General features: G+C 50.1%; 1 pseudogene; it reads right to left on the minus strand.

The window, feature by feature from the left end:
* Window positions 1–10,056: 10,056 nt before the first annotated feature.
* Window positions 10,057–17,044, minus strand: part of LOC131291806 (large subunit ribosomal RNA) — an 11,046-nt pseudogene continuing 4,058 nt past the window's right edge.

The raw sequence follows: 17,044 nt of genomic DNA on the forward strand, positions 1-17,044 counted from the left end.
GTCGATTTTTCATAAATTCTAAGAAAAACATATGTTAGGATGCTGCGAGATGAATGGGATGCTGCATCGAGATGAATCTTGATCTTCATCATCTCCCATCTGAATACAGCATCCCTACTTAAAGGCATCTCGGACTTAGTCGATTTTTTTTTAAATTCTAAGAAATTCGTATGTTAGGATGCTGCGAGATGAATGGGATGCTGCATGGAGATGAATCTTGATCTCCTACATCTCCCATCTTTATACAGCATCCCTACTTAAAGGCATCTCGGACTTAGTCGATTTTTCATAAATTCATAGAAATTCGTATGTTAGGATGCTGGGAGATGAATAGGATGCTGCATGGAGATGAATCTTGATCTCCTACATCTCCCATCTTAATACAGCATCCCTACTTAAAGGCATCTCGGACTTAGTCGATTTTTCATAAATTCTAAGAAATTCATATGTTAGGATGCTGGGAGATGAATGGGATGCTGCATGGAGATGAATCTTGATCTCCTACATCTCCCATCTCAATACAGCATCCCTACTTAAAGGCATCTCGGACTTAGTCGATTTTTCATAAATTCATAGAAATTCATAAGTTAGGATGCTGGGAGATGAATGGGATGCTGCATGGAGATGAATCTTGATCTTCTTCATCTCCCATCTTAATACAGCATCCCTACTTCAAGGCATCTCGGACTTAGTCGATTTTTCATAAATTCTAAGAAAAACATATGTTAGGATGCTGCGAGATGAATGGGATGCTGCATGAAGACGAATCTTGATCTCCTACATCTCCCATCTCAATACAGCATCCCTACTTAAAGGCATCTCGGACTTAGTCGATTTTTCATAAATTCTAAGAAAAACATATGTTAGGATGCTGCGAGACGAATGGGATGCTGCATGGAGATGAATCTTGATCTTATTCATCTCCCATCTCAATACAGCATCCCTACTTTAAGGCATCTTGGACTTAGTCGATTTTTCATAAATTCTAAGAAAAACATATGTTAGGATGCTGCGAGACGAATGGGATGCTGCATGGAGATGAATCTTGATCTCCTACATCTCCCATCTCAATACAGCATCCCTACTTAAAGCCATCTCGGACTTAGTCGATTTTTCATAAATTCTAAGAAAACCATATGTTAGGATGCTGGGAGATGATTGATATGCTGCATGGAGATGAATCTTGATCTCTTACATCTACTATCTCAATACAGCATCCCTACTTAAAGCCATCTCGGACTTAGTCGATTTTTCATAAATTCATAGAAATTCATATGTTACGATGCTGCGCGATGAATTCGATGCTGCATGGAGATGAATCTTGATCTCCTACATCTCCTTTCTCAATACAGCATCCCTACTTAAAGGCATCTCGGACTTAGTCGATTTTTCATAAATTCTAAGAAAAACATATGTTAGGATGCTGGGAGATGATTGGGATGCTGCATGGAGATGAATCTTGATCTCTTACATCTACTATCTCAATACAGCATCCCTACTTAAAGGCATCTCGGACTTAGTCGACTTTTCATAAATTCATAGAAATTCATATGTTAGGATGCTGCGAGATGAATGGGATGCTGCATGGAGATGAATCTTGATCTTCTTCATCTCCCATCTTAATACAGCATCCCTACTTAAAGGCATCTCGGACTTAGTCGATTTTTCATAAATTCTAAGAAAAACATATGTTAGGATGCTGCGAGAAGAATGGGATGCTGCATGGAGATAAATCTTGATCTCTTACATCTACTATCTCAATACAGCATCCCTACTTAAAGCCATCTCGGACTTAGTCGATTTTTCATAAATTCATAGAAATTCATATGTTAGGATGCTGCGAGATGAATGGGATGCTGCATGGAGATGAATCTTGATCTCCTTTATCTCCCATCTCAATACAGCATCCCTACTTAAAGGCATCTCGGACTTAGTCGATTTTTCATAAATTCTAAGAAAAACATATGTAAGGATGCTGGGAGATGAATGGGATGCTGCATAGAGATGAATCTTGATCTCCTACATCTCCCATCTTAAAACAGCATCCCTACTTAAAGCCATCTCGGACTTAGTCGATTTTTCATAAATTCATAGAAATTCATATGTTAGGATGCTGGGAGATGAATGGGATGCTGCATGGAGATGAATCTTGATCTTCTTCATCTCCCATCTCAATACAGCATCCCTACTTAAAGGCATCTCGGACTTAGTCGATTTTTCATAAATTCTAAGAAATTCATATGTTAGGATGCTGGGAGATGAATGGGATGCTGCATGGAGATGAATCTTGATCTTCTACATCTCCCATCTTAATACAGCATCCCTACTTAGAGACATCTCGGACTTAGTCGATTTTTCATAAATTCTTGAAAAAACATATGTTAGGATGCTGCGAGATGAATGGGATGCTGCATGGAGATAAATCTTGATCTTCTTCATCTCCCATCTCAATACAGCATCCCTACTTAAAGGCATCTCGGACTTAGTCGATTTTTAATAAATTCTAAGAAAAACATATGTTAGGATGCTGCGAGATGAATGGGATGCTGCATGGAGATAAATCTTGATCTCCTACATCTCCCATCTCAATACAGCATCCCTACTTAAAGGCATCTCGGACTTAGTCGATTTTTCATAAATTCTAAGAAAAACATATGTTAGGATGCTGGGAGAAACAACTTGCCGTTATTCTTGGTCCAAGTCCCATTTCATTCGTTTTTGGACCCTTGTTGCTCTATGTTTCACTAATAGCTTCGCCCACCAACATGCTGATTTTCTGTTCGTATTTTTTCTTAATAGTTCCACTCAGGACCATTCAAAATCATACCGTGACTTGTCGCTCGGTGGTAAACTGACCGAGTTATAATTCATGAAAGGTACCTCAACCTGGTACAGCACATGGTCGGCCCAAACCATAAACCGACCAAACGACCGACTTGGAGCACCCTGATCGGGTTGCTCCCATATAATAAAATTTGCATCTATACCCGCCCAACGTATGAATATTCTACGCCAAGTCGCTATCTCTTACCGTTCAGCCGGTATTCACCTTTCAAGGGTGATTTTGGTCAAGTGCCATTTCCTGCGACTTGGTCCCCGAATTGAACCATCATCACCTAATATCTCCGTAGTCTTTCAACTCAGCCTCATGAAACTTTCAGGGTAGATAGGTCTACCCAAGACCTTTCCAACGATATGCAAATTGTCTCGCTGGGTCATCTACAGCCGAAGTTATTCATGGTACTTGGTACCTTACCCTGTTTTCACCATACTTGTTCGCACTTGGGTGCAAAACGTGAATCACCCATATCTCAACTTTGGAGGCCAGCTACTGCCTTGTCCCCATATACTTTTTTGTTGGTCATACCATGCACCAAATATAATTGTTCTACGCCAACTTGCTATCTCTTCTCCAACTTGCAGTTATTCTTGGTCCAAGTCCCATTTCATTCGATTTCGGACCCATTTTGCTATATGTTTCACTAATAGCTTCGGCCATTGACAAGCTGATTTTTTATTTGTATTTTTCCTTGATAGTTCCATTCAAAACCATTCCAAAACACCCCGCAACTTGTCGCTCGGTGGCAAACTGACCGAGTTATAATTCATGAAAAGTACCTCTACCTGCTACAGCACATGGTCGGCCCAAACCATAAACCGACCAAACGACCGACTTGGAGCACCCTGACCGGGTTGCTCCCATATAATGAAAGTTGCGTCTTTACCCGCCAAACGTATGAATATTCTACGCCAAGTCGCTATCTCTTACCGTTCAGCCGGTAATCACCTTTCAAGGGTGATTTTGGTCATGTGCCATTTCCTGCGACTTGGTCCCCGAATTGGACCATCATCACCTAATATCTCCGTGGTCTTTCAACTCAGCCTCATGAAACTTTCAGGGTAGATAGGTCTCCCCAAGACCTTTCCAACGGTATGCCGTTTGTCTTGCTCGGCCATCTACAGCCGAAGTTATTAATGGTACTTGGTACCTTACCCTGTTTTTTCCATACTTGTTCGTACTTGGGTACAAACTTTGGATCGCCCATATCTCCACTTTGGAGGCCAGCCAGCACCTTGGCCTCATATACTTTTTTGTTGGTCATACCATGCACCAAATATAATTGTTCTACGCCAACTTGCTATCTCTTCTCCAACTTGCCGTTATTCTTGGTCCAAGACCCATTTCATTCGTTTTTGGACCCATTTTGCTATATGTTTCACTAATAGTTTCGGCCATGGACAAGCTGATTTTCTACTTGTATTTTTCCTTGATAGTCCCACTCAAGACCATTCCAAAACACACCGCAACTTGTTGCTCGGTGGCAAACTGACCGAGTTATAATTCATGAAAGGTACCTCACCTTGGTACACCACGTGGTCGGCCCAAACCATAAACCGACCAAACGAGCGACTTGGAGCACCCTGACCGGGTTGCCCCCATATAATGAAAGTTGCGTCTCTACACGCCCAACTTATGAATATTCTACGCCAAGTCGCTATCTCTTACCGGTAAGCCGGTATTCACCTTCCAAGGGTGATTTTGGTCAAGTGCCATTTCCTGCGACTTGGTCCCCGAATTGGACCATCATCACCTAATATCTCCGTGGTCTTTCAACTCAGCCTCATGAAACTTTCAGGGTAGATAGGTCTCCCCAAGACCTTTCCAACGGTGAGCCGTTTGCCTCGCTCGGCCATCTACAGCCGAAGTTATTAATGGTACTTGGTACCTTACCCTGTTTTTTCCATACTTGTTCGTACTTGGGTACAAACTTTGGATCGCCCATATCTCCACTTTGGAGGCCAGCCAGCACCTTGGCCCCATATACTTTTTTGTTGGTGATACCATGCACCAAATATAATTGTTCTACGCAAGCTTGCTATCTCTTCTCCAACTTGCGGTTATTTTTGACTCAAGTCCCATTTCCATAGTTTTTGGTACCAATTTGCTCTATGTTTCGCTAATAGCTTCGCCCAAGGACTTTGTGATTTTTTGTTCGCATTTTTCCTAAATAGTCCCACTCAAGACTATTCCAAATCACACCTTAGCTTGTCGCTCAGTGCCATACAGCCAGAGTTTTAATTCATGAAAGGTACATAACCTTGGTACACCACGTGGTCGGTCCAAACCATCAACCAACCATATGACCGACTTCGAGTCGAGCTAGCGGCTAGGCTCAATATAATGAAATGCGTGTCTTGATGCGGGCTACTGACGGTCTGAACAATGTAGCTCGCTAGCTCGTCTCTAAACTTGTGTTTTGGTCGAATATTGGGTGTTCATGTACCACTTCGGGTAACATGGACTTTGGTGCAACTTTACCACTTGTGCACTTAATTACTTCCCGGTCATTCAAGTCTTTGCCTTCATACTTTCAGGGTAGTTAGGTCTCGTCGAGACCTTTCCATACATATGCCAAACTCATCGATCGGACATCTATAGCCCGAGTTATTCGCGGTACACCGTACCTTACCCTGTTTTTTCCTCAATTGGGTACAAACCTTGGAACACCCATATCGCCCCTTTAGAGACTAGCTGGCACGTTGGCCTCATATAATGATAAGTGCACCTCAACTAGGGCTACTGACGGTCAGAACATTTCAACTTGCTAGCTCGGGCCCACACTTGTGTTTTTCTCGAATATATGGTTCAAGTGTGCCACTTTGGGCACTTTTGGACATTTTGTCCCCACACAACTTTCTTGCCTTGGTAGATAGGGTCTTGTGTTTTTGGGCAAAAAGATGCACCAAGATATGGTCTAACTTTCGTTCTTGTACCGCAAAGCGCTACCTCCAACACCCGAGGAGATAGAAAGTGATTGTGTTCGGTATATCGGTCTTCCATGGCCTACTATGGTAAGCCCCTGCAGGTATGCAACCGAAGGTGCTTGGTACATGTATTTGGTGCAAAATCGGTGCAAAGTAGGTGTTTCCTTGATCGGGCTATAACTTTCTTGGTTGATGTTGGATTGCTTTGCGGTCTTCGGGGGATAGTTAGGGAACATGTTGGCCAACATTTTCTTATTCCTCAGCCTGGCCGTACCTCCTACCGTCTAGGCGGTATTCATGCTCTAAGTTGGAACTTGTGTTCCTTCGGGCAACTTTTCTGACTTTGACGCTTAATATCTTCCGTTCATATGCAGTCTAAGCTCTGCAACTCTCAGGAAAGCTAGTACTACTCATTTCCTTTCCATATCAGTCTTTGGCTTGTCGATCCGATGTCTACAGCCTTACTTATTCACGTTCCCTGTGAAGGTAGGTTTTTGCCCATTTTCCAGTTCATGTGGTAACATTCCCAGACTTTGCCGGCTTTCTCTTCATGTGGTAACTTGCTTGCTCATGTGGTAACTTGGAAGTGTATTTCTGACAGACCCAATCTGGGACTTAGCCGATTTTTCTCTGCATATTATATGGATCCATCACTAGGCCATCTTGCTTGCTCATGTGATAACTTGGAAGTGTATTTCTGACAGACCCAATCTGGGACTTAGCCGATTTTTCTCTTCATATCATATGGATCCATCACTAGGCCATCTTGCTTGCTTGTGTGGTAACTTGATAGTGTATGTCTGACAGACCCAATCTGGGACTTAGCCGATTTTTCTCTTCATATCATATGGATCCATCACTAGGCCATCTTGCTTGCTTGTGTGGTAACTTGGAAGTGTATTTCTGACAGACCCAATCTGGGACTTAGCCGATTTTTCTCTTCATATCATATGGATCCATCACTAGGCCATCTTGCTTGCTTGTGTGGTAACTTGGAAGTGTATTTCTGACAGACCCAAACTGGGACTTAGCCGATTTTTCTCTTCATATTATATGGATCCTGGACTTAGCCGATTTTTCTCTTCATATCATATGGATCCATCACTAGGCCATCTTGCTTGCTTGTGTGGTAACTTGGAAGTGTATTTCTGACATACCCAATCTGGGACTTAGCCGATTTTTCTCTTCATATTATATGGATCCTGGACTTAGCCGATTTTTCTCTTCATATCATATGGATCCATCATTAGGCCATCTTGCTTGCTTGTGTGGTAACTTGATAGTGTATTTCCGACAGACCCAATCTCGGACTTAGCCGATTTTTCTCTTCATATTATATGGTTCCATCACTAGGCCATCTTGCTTGCTTGTGTGGTATCTTGAAAGTGTATGTCTGACAGACCCAATCTCGGACTTAGCCGATTTTTCTCTTCATATAATATGGATCCTGGACTTAGCCTGTTATTAGGTTATTATATATGGATCCTGGACTTAGCCGATTATTAGGTTATTATATATGGATCCTGGACTTAGCCGATTTTTCTCTTCATATAATATGGATCCGGGACTTAGCCGATTATTAGGTTATTATATATGGATCCTGGACTTAGCCGATATTTCTCTTCATATAATATGGATCCGGGACTTAGCCAATTTTTCTCTTCATATAATATGGATCCGGGACTTAGCCGATTTTTCTCTTCATATAATATGGATCCGGGACTTAGCCAATTTTTCTCTTCATGTGGTAACGTATGCCAATCGCTCACAAGTCATGGGATAAGGGTACTTGTGTTCTTCCATCTTCTAAGTCCCGCACGGGGACATCGTGATCGCCCCAAGTCCGGAATAGCGCCAAGTCAAGAACCACGGAGGCCGTGGAGGACCTGTTAGTGGCGGCCTCACTGACAGCACTAATCCGGACTTAGAAAATATATCTTTCTAATCGAACACCACACACGCAACACCACCATACCACCATCTCCTTGCAAGTACCTAAGTACCCGCAACTCCATGGTGAAGGCAATGTCACTCCATCACCAACCTCTTTGCACTGCAAGCACTTGCGTACCCACAACACTCCGAAGAAGGCAACGGCGCGCGATGCTCGACTCCACACACCACACCACACCACACCACCGATGGCCAGCCAGCCAGCCAGCCCAACTAAGGGCTAACCCACCAACCAACCACCAATGGCCTAGGCCAGCCGGATCCCACCTTCAAGTCCAAGCACAGCCAAGTGCAAGTACCGCCAAGTGTTCACCAACCGCCCAACACACCACACCACCGATGGCCAGCCAGCCAGCCAGCCCAGCTAAGGGCTAACCAACCAACCAACCACCAATGGCCCAGGCCAGCCGGATCCCACCTTCAAGTCCAAGCACAGCCAAGTGCAAGTACCGCCAAGTGTTCACCAACCAACCATCACACCAGGTCAGCCGGCCGGTACCCACCTTCAAGTGCCATTACCCTCGGGTGCAAGCTCAATCAAGTGTTAACCAACCAACCCGGCCAAGGCAGCCAACAGGCCGGCACCCTACAGCACCGACCCGCCATCACCACCTCAACCGTTGACCATGCAAGTGGTCTCGGACAACAGGCGATACCCGAAGTACATCCGAAGAGTGTATATCAAGTGTTTGTTCACCAAGTCCTCAACCAACCCCAAGTACCCGGAGGTACCCAGAGTGTTGGATCCGCCAACCACTACCAGCACTCCAAGTCCTTGCGAACCCAAAGTGTTTGCCCGGTAGGGCCATTGTATCACAACGCTTGCGACCATGCAAGTGGCCTCGAACAAGGTGACAGGGGTATCTTCACCAAGTTCTCAACCAACCCCAAGTACCCGGAGGTACCCAGAGTGTTGGGTCCGCCAACCACTACCAGCACTCCAAGTCCTTGCGAACCCAAAGTGTTTGCCCGGTAGGGCCATTAGACCACAACGCTTGCTAACCATGCAAGTGGCCTCGGACAACAGGTGACACCCGAAGTACATCCGAAGAGTGTATATCAAGTGTTTGCTCACCAAGTCCTCAACCAACCCCAAGTACCCGGAGGTACCCAGAGTGTTGGATCCGCCAACCCGTCCCGGCACTCCAAGTCCTCGCGAACCCAAAGTGTTTGCCCGGTAGGGCCATTAGACCACAACGCTTGCTAACCATGCAAGTGGTCTCGGACAACAGGCGATACCCGAAGTACATCCGAAGAGTGTATATCAAGTGTTTGTTCACCAAGTCCTCAACCAACCCCAAGTACCCGGAGGTACCCAGAGTGTTGGATCCGCCAACCCGTCCCGGCACTCCAAGTCCTCGCGAACCCAAAGTGTTTGCCCGGTAGGGCCATTAGACCACAACGCTTGCTAACCATGCAAGTGGTCTCGGACAACAGGCGATACCCGAAGTACATCCGAAGAGTGTATATCAAGTGTTTGTTCACCAAGTCCTCAACCAACCCCAAGTACCCGGAGGTACCCAGAGTGTTGGATCCGCCAACCCGTCCCGGCACTCCAAGTCCTTGCGAACCCAAAGTGTTTGCCCGGTAGGGCCATTGAATCACAACGCTTGCTAACCATGCAAGTGGCCTCGGACAACAGGTGACACCCGAAGTACATCCGGAGAGTGTATATCAAGTGTTTGTTCACCAAGTCCTCAACCAACCCCAAGTACCCGGAGGTACCCAGAGTGTTGGATCCGCCAACCCGTCCCGGCACTCTAAGTCCTTGCGAACCCAAAGTGTTTGCCCGGTTGGGCCATTAGATCACAACGCTTGCTAACCATGCAAGTGGTCTGGAGTATAGGTGATACTGACATACCACCGAGATGGTACATCCAGTATTGGGTCACCAAAACCAAACCAACCCCAAGTATCAACCCGGCATACTCAGAGTGATGGATCCGCCAACCCGTCCCGGCACTCCAAGTCCTTGACGAACCGAAAGTGTTTGCCCGGTAAGGCCATTAGATCACAACGCTTGCTACCCCACGGCGAGCTAAACATGCAAGTGGTCTTAGGCAACAGGTGACACCCGAAATTCATCCGAAGATGGAATATCAAGTGTTTAATCACCAAGCCAGCATCCAAACACCAAGTACCCCGGGAGGACCCGATGCGTTGCGACCATCTCCAAGTTCTTGACGAACCCGCAGTGAAAGGCGGTAAGGCCTCTGGGCCGCAACGCTCGCATGTGTTAACCCGCAAACACCACTGACCGGTCGGTCCACCGCAAGGGTGGGTCCAACTAGTCCACACACGGTATGCCGCATGTGCCCCCCGGGGGGAGCACACCGCACACAACCACCAAGCATGGGTCGCCTGAAAGGATCGAAATGTACATCTCTCTTCAATGCGTAGCGCCCAGCCTGCAAACCCGTCGTTTTCGGGTGGTCTTAGGAGTCGAAACTATTCTTGGAAGATCGGCAAGCACAACGCCTTTTCCCACTTCAGGTACTTCGGCGAGCGCACTCGCGATAGGCTCAGTTTGAGGGTTTCCAATAAATGGAAAGAGTCTATAGAAGACTCAATCCGGTCTCGTGATGTTATTAGCCATCTAGCTAACGACTCCTATACATATACTACCAGCCTGGTTCGGTTACGACCTTAGAGGCGTTCAGGCATAATCCGACGGACGTAGCGTCATACCAAAGTCCGCTCGGACTAGTATTGAGCCATTGGTCCGTACCTGTGGTTCCTCTCGTACTGCACAGGAATTCCATTGAGATAGTACTTGCACACCAGTAGGGTAAAACTAACCTGTCTCACGACGGTCTAAACCCAGCTCACGTTCCCTTGAAAGGGTGAACAATCCTACGCTTTGTGAATTTTGCTTCGCAATGATAGGAAGAGCCGACATCGAAGGATCAAAAAGCCACGTCGCTATGAACGCTTGGCGGCCACAAGCCAGTTATCCCTGTGTGAGCTGTCAAACGCTGTAGTGTCAACACGTGCTGAGCGTCGCTCCGTGTTTTTCATAAAAATTTCGCGTAAAAAGTTTAACGAACCCACGAAAGTTTGTTGTAATCGTTAAAACTAGTGCCAATCTACAGATTATTAGTGAAAACCGCATTAAAATCATCGATTTCAACGAAAAATAAGAAAGAAAAGTGTTTGTTTACATTTTGTATGGAGAGCGGCCCGGGGCGTAGCCCCATTTGGGACTACGTGTTTTTCGGTTAAAAAAGTGTCCGGATCCTGGCCGGATGTGGTTTTTTAGATGACAGATGGTGTTTTAAAACGAAAGTCAGAGAAAACCGTATGAAAAAAGACGAATTCAGCGCAAAATAAGTGTAAATAAAGTGAAAGCACGCGGTGCAAAAATTTTGGCAGGTGAAGATTCGATCGTCCATTTTCCAGCCGGATTCGGACTCGAAGATCCGAGCGATTTCACCTAAGCCGAATCGGGCTCCGTGTCATCTGATCCAGTTTTTCAAAAAAGGACCGTTGGTGCCGGATTTTCGGGTCGTTCAAATTGACCGTTGGTGGAGTCGGTGGCCGTTGGTTTGAAGTGGCCGTTAATTCAAATCGGTCGGTAATTCAAATTGGCCGGATATCCAAATTGGCCGGTATTTTTAATTGACCGTTGGCGGCAGTGTGTCCCGGATAGGTGTCCCGGCTGGGGGTGAAATGTTTCAAGTGTCCCGGCTGAAATATTTCATGGACCAACCATCCGGTTGAAATGTTTCAGTGAAACTTTTCAAGGTGTCTCGGCTAAGTGTGAAATGTTTCATGTGTCTCGGCTGAAAAATTTCGAGGTTCGATCATCCCGGTGAAATATTTCAGTGTGTCTCGGCTAAACTTGGTTCCGAACTTGGCCGCCAGGCGGCGCCACCAGTACCAGCGGATTGCCAGCATTGCCACCAGGCGGCGCTTCGGGTCGTGGCGGGTGTCTCGGCTCGCGGAGATTTCGAACACTGTTACCAGGCGGCGGCACTGGTGCTGAGCTTTTCAACGTCACAACCAGGCGGCGCCTTCAGTTCATCAAGTGTCTCGGCTGGTGGAGATCACCGGTTATCACAATCAGGCGGCACTCTGAGTTTTATGGCGAGTGTATCGGCTGGCGGTTTGTGGATTTGTCAACTAGGCGGCACCTGATCGCAGAGAAGAACTGAGATATAAGCTCAGATTTGGAAAGGGGAAAAAGATTGGTTTGGCCTTTTATTTGTTGGAGTTTCTATTTCGCACCGGTACTTGGCCTTCCTCCACTCCCCTTCCTCATCCCACCTTCCCTTCCCAGACACTCCACCCTGGCTCTCCGCAACCTAACCCATTGCCCACAGCGATTTTCAGGGTTGCAGTAGGGGAATGGAGCAGGCATCGGGGGAGCCTTCGACGCGTCGGTCCGTCAGGCTCCGGTCCACCTGTGACGCTACCGCGCCATCGCCGAAGGACGACGGGGACAAAGTGATGACATCATCGGTTGCGCTGTCGTTGACTCGGCAGCGAAAGGGAGGCAGTGTCGCGCCACCGACTGCGACGCCCACTCGGCCGGTGGTGGTGGTGCAGCGGATGGCCCTGCTAGCCAGTGATATGGAGATTTCAGAGGAGAGCAACGAGGACGAGCTCAACTCAACCGTCGTCCAGCAGGTGGCCGAAGTCCCGCAGCAGGAGCCGACTATCGCAAGCCTCAGCAGCGAGTTGAGGGAGCTCCGGGCAACCGTCGAGACTCTCCTCGCTAAGGTTAGCGAGATGGAGACGGGCCGGGCGACGGCAAAGGATGGGGACGCGGAGCTGAAGACAAAGCTGAAGTTGTTGTCTCGTGAAAATCAGGAGCTGAAGCGAGACAACATTAGCCTTCGTGAGCGTGCGGCAGCCAGCGAAAGAGAACTTATGCTGCTCCAAAGTGGACTCCACTCGATGGGAGAGTTGGCGGTAGCTACGCAGCAGCAACAACAACATGTCGTCGACTCCAGTGCTGTTGGGCAAAGCCAGCATCCACCTGGCGACACTCCCAAACGAAAGCGGACCCGGGCAAGGCGCGGCAAGAAAAAAGAGGGCGAACCGACGGGCATGAACGAAGTCATCACGCCTGATGTCCCCGAGATCCCGGTCGAGGCCGTCTTGTCCCAGGCCATGGCTCCAGAAAAGCCAAAACCCAAGGTAAAGAAAGCAGCGGCTGTGGCAACCAAGGTGCATGCGCAACCAGCATCCTTTGCTAAAGTCGTGGCCAAGGGAGACAAGAGAGCAGCACCACAGAAAGCGGGAAAGAGCGCTGCTAAAGTGGAGAGGCCTGCGGTGATCGTCCTCGAGGCCAACGAGGGCAAGGCCTTCCTCGACACATACAAGGCAGTGCGTTCCAAGACCAATGTGGATCAGTTCGTGGCGAGGGTTTGCCGCACAGGGGAGCGGAAGCTGTCGCTGTGGCTGAAGCCGAACACGGACTGCGAGAGTGTGCTGGCCGATGTCAGCGAAGCCATCAAGGAGGATGGAGTGGCCCACCTCCTTGTCGACAAGCAGACGGCCGCGATCACAGGAATCGACATGCTGGCGACTGTCGACGACTTGATTTCGGCGATTAAGCGACAGGCGGGGTTGACGGTTCCGGGCGAGGCAGTTCGGATGTGGCGGCGGTACGACGGGCTGCAGAAAGCCCATATCAAGCTGCCGCGCGGGCAGTGCCAGCTTCTCGACGGTCACCGGGTCACCATAGGGAACACGAGTTGCGTCGTGCAGGCGCTCGCATCGGTCCCTGCAGGAGAGCAGCTCTGCTACCGCTGCTTTGGCAAGGGGCACCGCTCTCGCGAGTGCACCGGCCCTGACTACTCCAAGTGCTGCTTCCGGTGCGGATCGAAGCAGCACAAGGCCAAGGAGTGCAGCTCGGGCCCCAAGTGCCTTACGTGTTCCGGGCAACATCAGACAGGTTCACCGGCTTGCAGCGGAAGTAGCCAGCCGTCATGTTCCCGCTAGCTACGAACACCACTGTTAGAGGGCGTGACGCTGGGTTGAAGATCCTCCAGATCAACTTGGCGCGCAGCAGGGTAGCACAAGACCTCATGCTCCAGACCGCACGGGAGCAAAGGATCGACATTGTGCTGGCGTCGGAGATCTACCGTGTTCCACCCAATAACGGGAACTGGGCGGTGGACTCGACAGCGAAGGCAGCTGTTATAACGACCGGAGCCTTGCCCATACAGCGAGTCTGGGCAAGTAGGGTAGGACTGGTGTCGGTCCAGGTGGCGGGGGTGACCTTCATCTCTTGCTACGCCCCACCAACACCGGGATGGACGGACGAGGACTACCAGCGGCTGCTCGACGAGATCGATATCGAGGCCAGAGCACACCCCCTCGTAGTCTTGGCGGGCGACTTCAATGCCTGGCACGTGCGATGGGGCAGCGCGAGGACGAAGCCGCGTGGTGAAGATCTCGCCGAGGTCGTCGACCAGCTTGACCTGGCGATCTTGAACCGCGGCAGTGTGCCCACGTTCGTCGGCAACGGCAGTGCTACTGAAAGTGTGGTCGACGTGTCCTTCGCCAGTCCGGCCATTGAACCCGGTAACGACTGGCGGGTGCTCGACACTTTCACCAACAGTGACCACAGATACGTGAGATTTAGCGTATCCGCGACACCAGTCAGCAGCGCTTCACCACATCAGCAGAGGCAACCGCAACAACAGAACCAGCATCGCGACCGGCAGCGACAACGCGAGCAGATTGGACCGAGATGGAAGTTGCGTCAATTCCATCCCGAAGCCTTCCAGATCGCGCTCCAGGCTTCCGGGTTTGCCGAAGTGGCTGTATCACCGGCGACTCTCACCGCTGGACTTACTAGAGCATGCGATGAGGTGATGCAGAGGGCACCGCCAGCGCAGTTTTTGGTGAGACCGGAAATGTACTGGTGGACGCAGGAAATCGGCCTACTCAGGGAGCAGTGCAAGTCATCTGAGGATGCGATTTTGACTGCCGGAACCGGTGCACAGCGAGAGTTGGCCAGAGAACGGCACAGGAGCTGTAAGAAGGAACTCGCCCGTGCCATCAAGGCAAGCAAGGACCGTAGCTTTGATGAGATGATTGCGGAAGCTGAGGACAACGTCTTCGGCACTGCCTACAAGGTAGTAACGTCACGCCTCAAGGGTAGCCGCGTCCCCCCGGAGCGAGATCCTGCGATTCTACAGCACGTCGTGTCGGAACTCTTCCCGGATCATGGCACTTTTGAGTGGCCTGCACCGGATCTGGTCGATTGGGGGCAGACAACGCAGGAGCCAGTGAGGGAGGTGTCGGATGAGGAGCTATTGGCGATCGCGGCGCGGATGGTGCCCACTAAGGCCCCGGGACCCGATGGCATCATCAATGCGGCACTGAGGGTCGCTGTTCGCGAGCACACGGAGACGTTTCGCCGCGTGTTCCAGGAGTGCTTCGATCAATGCACCTTTCCCGCTGACTGGAAGCGACAACGACTTGCTTTGCTACCCAAGTCCGGAAGACCACAGGGCGATCCGTCATCCTTTCGGCCTCTTGGGATGCTCGACGGATCAGGCAAGATCTTGGAGCGGCTGATCTTGGATCGCCTGAATGAACACCTGGAAGACCCAGATCACCCTCGCCTGTCGCCGTCTCAGTATGGATTCAGAAAGGGCAGGTCTACAATTCAGGCGATTGAACGTGTTAAGGAGGCCGGCCAGCGCGCGATGGCCCACCGAATGACGGATCGGAGGGCTAACAAGTGTCTGATGGTGGTGTCATTGGATGTACGCAATGCTTTTAACACGGCGAGCTGGCGGTCCATCGCCAAAGCACTGCAAGAAAAGCACGTTCCGGCATGCCTGCAGCGGATACTGGAAAGCTGGTTTCGGGGACGGCTGCTAGTTTATGAGACGTCGGACGGTCCGGTCACCCGGGAATTGTCGGCGGGAGTCCCACAGGGTTCCATACTCGGTCCGACGCTGTGGAACACCATGTATGACGCCGTCCTGTCCATCGACATGCCCGCCGGTGTAGAGCTCGTCGCCTTCGCTGACGACCTCGTGCTCCTGGCACCAGGACCCACGCCAGCACTGGCCGCGAGTTTGGCGGAGGAGTCTGTGAATAGGGTTGTGGCCTGGATGCGCGAACATCAGCTGGAGCTCGCCGCAGCTAAGACGGATATTGTGATGGTGTCGAAGAAGAAGAAGGATTACAAGAACATCCCGGTTAACATCAACGGAGTTCTTCTTCGTTCGGCAACCGACATCAAATATCTAGGCGTCCGTATCAAACACAATCTTAAGTGGTCGGAGCACGTCAAGCAAGTCACTCAAAAGGCTTCTCGAGTAGCGACAGCACTTGCACTGTTGATGCGACGGCACAGTGGGCCAAAGTGCAAGAAGCGTCGCCTCCTGGTTTCGGTCGTCAACAGCATCCTCCGCTACGGTGCACCGGTGTGGCACGAGGGTGTTGAAACCAGGGAGGAGCAACGGCTGCTTGAGAGGGTCCAGAAGAGGGTTGTGGTCGGAGCATCCTTCGCATTCCGGACAATCTCATACGACGCTGCCGCAGTGATAGCGGGTACCATCCCAATAGCGCTGTTGGTAAAAGAGGACGCACGCTACTACCATCGTAGAGTGAACGCCGACCCTGGGGGTCTGTCGGCTAAAGAGATGCGGGAGCAGGAGCGTCTCGCCACATACCACCAGTGGCAGGACAAGTGGGACGAGGTTGGCAGAACGGGAGGACGGTTCGCCCGATGGACCCGGCGAGTTCTCCCCGACCCAGCTGCGTGGCACCAAAGGAAACACGGAGAGGTGAATTTCCATCTGTGTCAGGTGCTTTCCGGGCACGGATTTTTCCGTGAGTACCTGCACAATAAGGAATTCGCCTCGTCCCCTGAGTGCCCGCAGTGCCCGGACATCATCGAGTCTGCCGAGCACGTGATGTTCGAGTGCCCTCGTTTCGCTGGCGTCCGAGCCGAGTTTCTTCGCGGGCGAGGCAGCGAGCCGGAGAGCGTGAATCCCGACACCATGTGGCAGTTCCTCCTCCGGGGACCTGAGGACTGGAGTTTGATTGCGGAAGCCGCAAGGCGCATCACCTCCGAACTGCAACATGAGTGGAACGAGGAGCGAGCAGCTCGAGCAGCGGCACAACAACGTGAAGTACCTGTGGCGATTGCAGAGGCCAGGCGAGCCGTGAGAGCGGCAGCCAACGATCGCCGGAATGCAGCCAGGCGGCAGCAAACCGTGGAGCGACAGCTCGCTAGACTCGCGGAGACACCTCCCGCACCACCAGTGTCGCCGGAGACGCAGGCGAGGCGGGACCGCGACCGGGAGTACCATCGCCAGTACAGCCAGCGTCGGCGCCAGCAGCTCCGCGA

This window comes from Anopheles ziemanni (assembly GCF_943734765.1).
Source record: "Anopheles ziemanni chromosome X unlocalized genomic scaffold, idAnoZiCoDA_A2_x.2 X_unloc_15, whole genome shotgun sequence".
NCBI lineage: Eukaryota > Metazoa > Arthropoda > Insecta > Diptera > Culicidae > Anopheles > Anopheles ziemanni.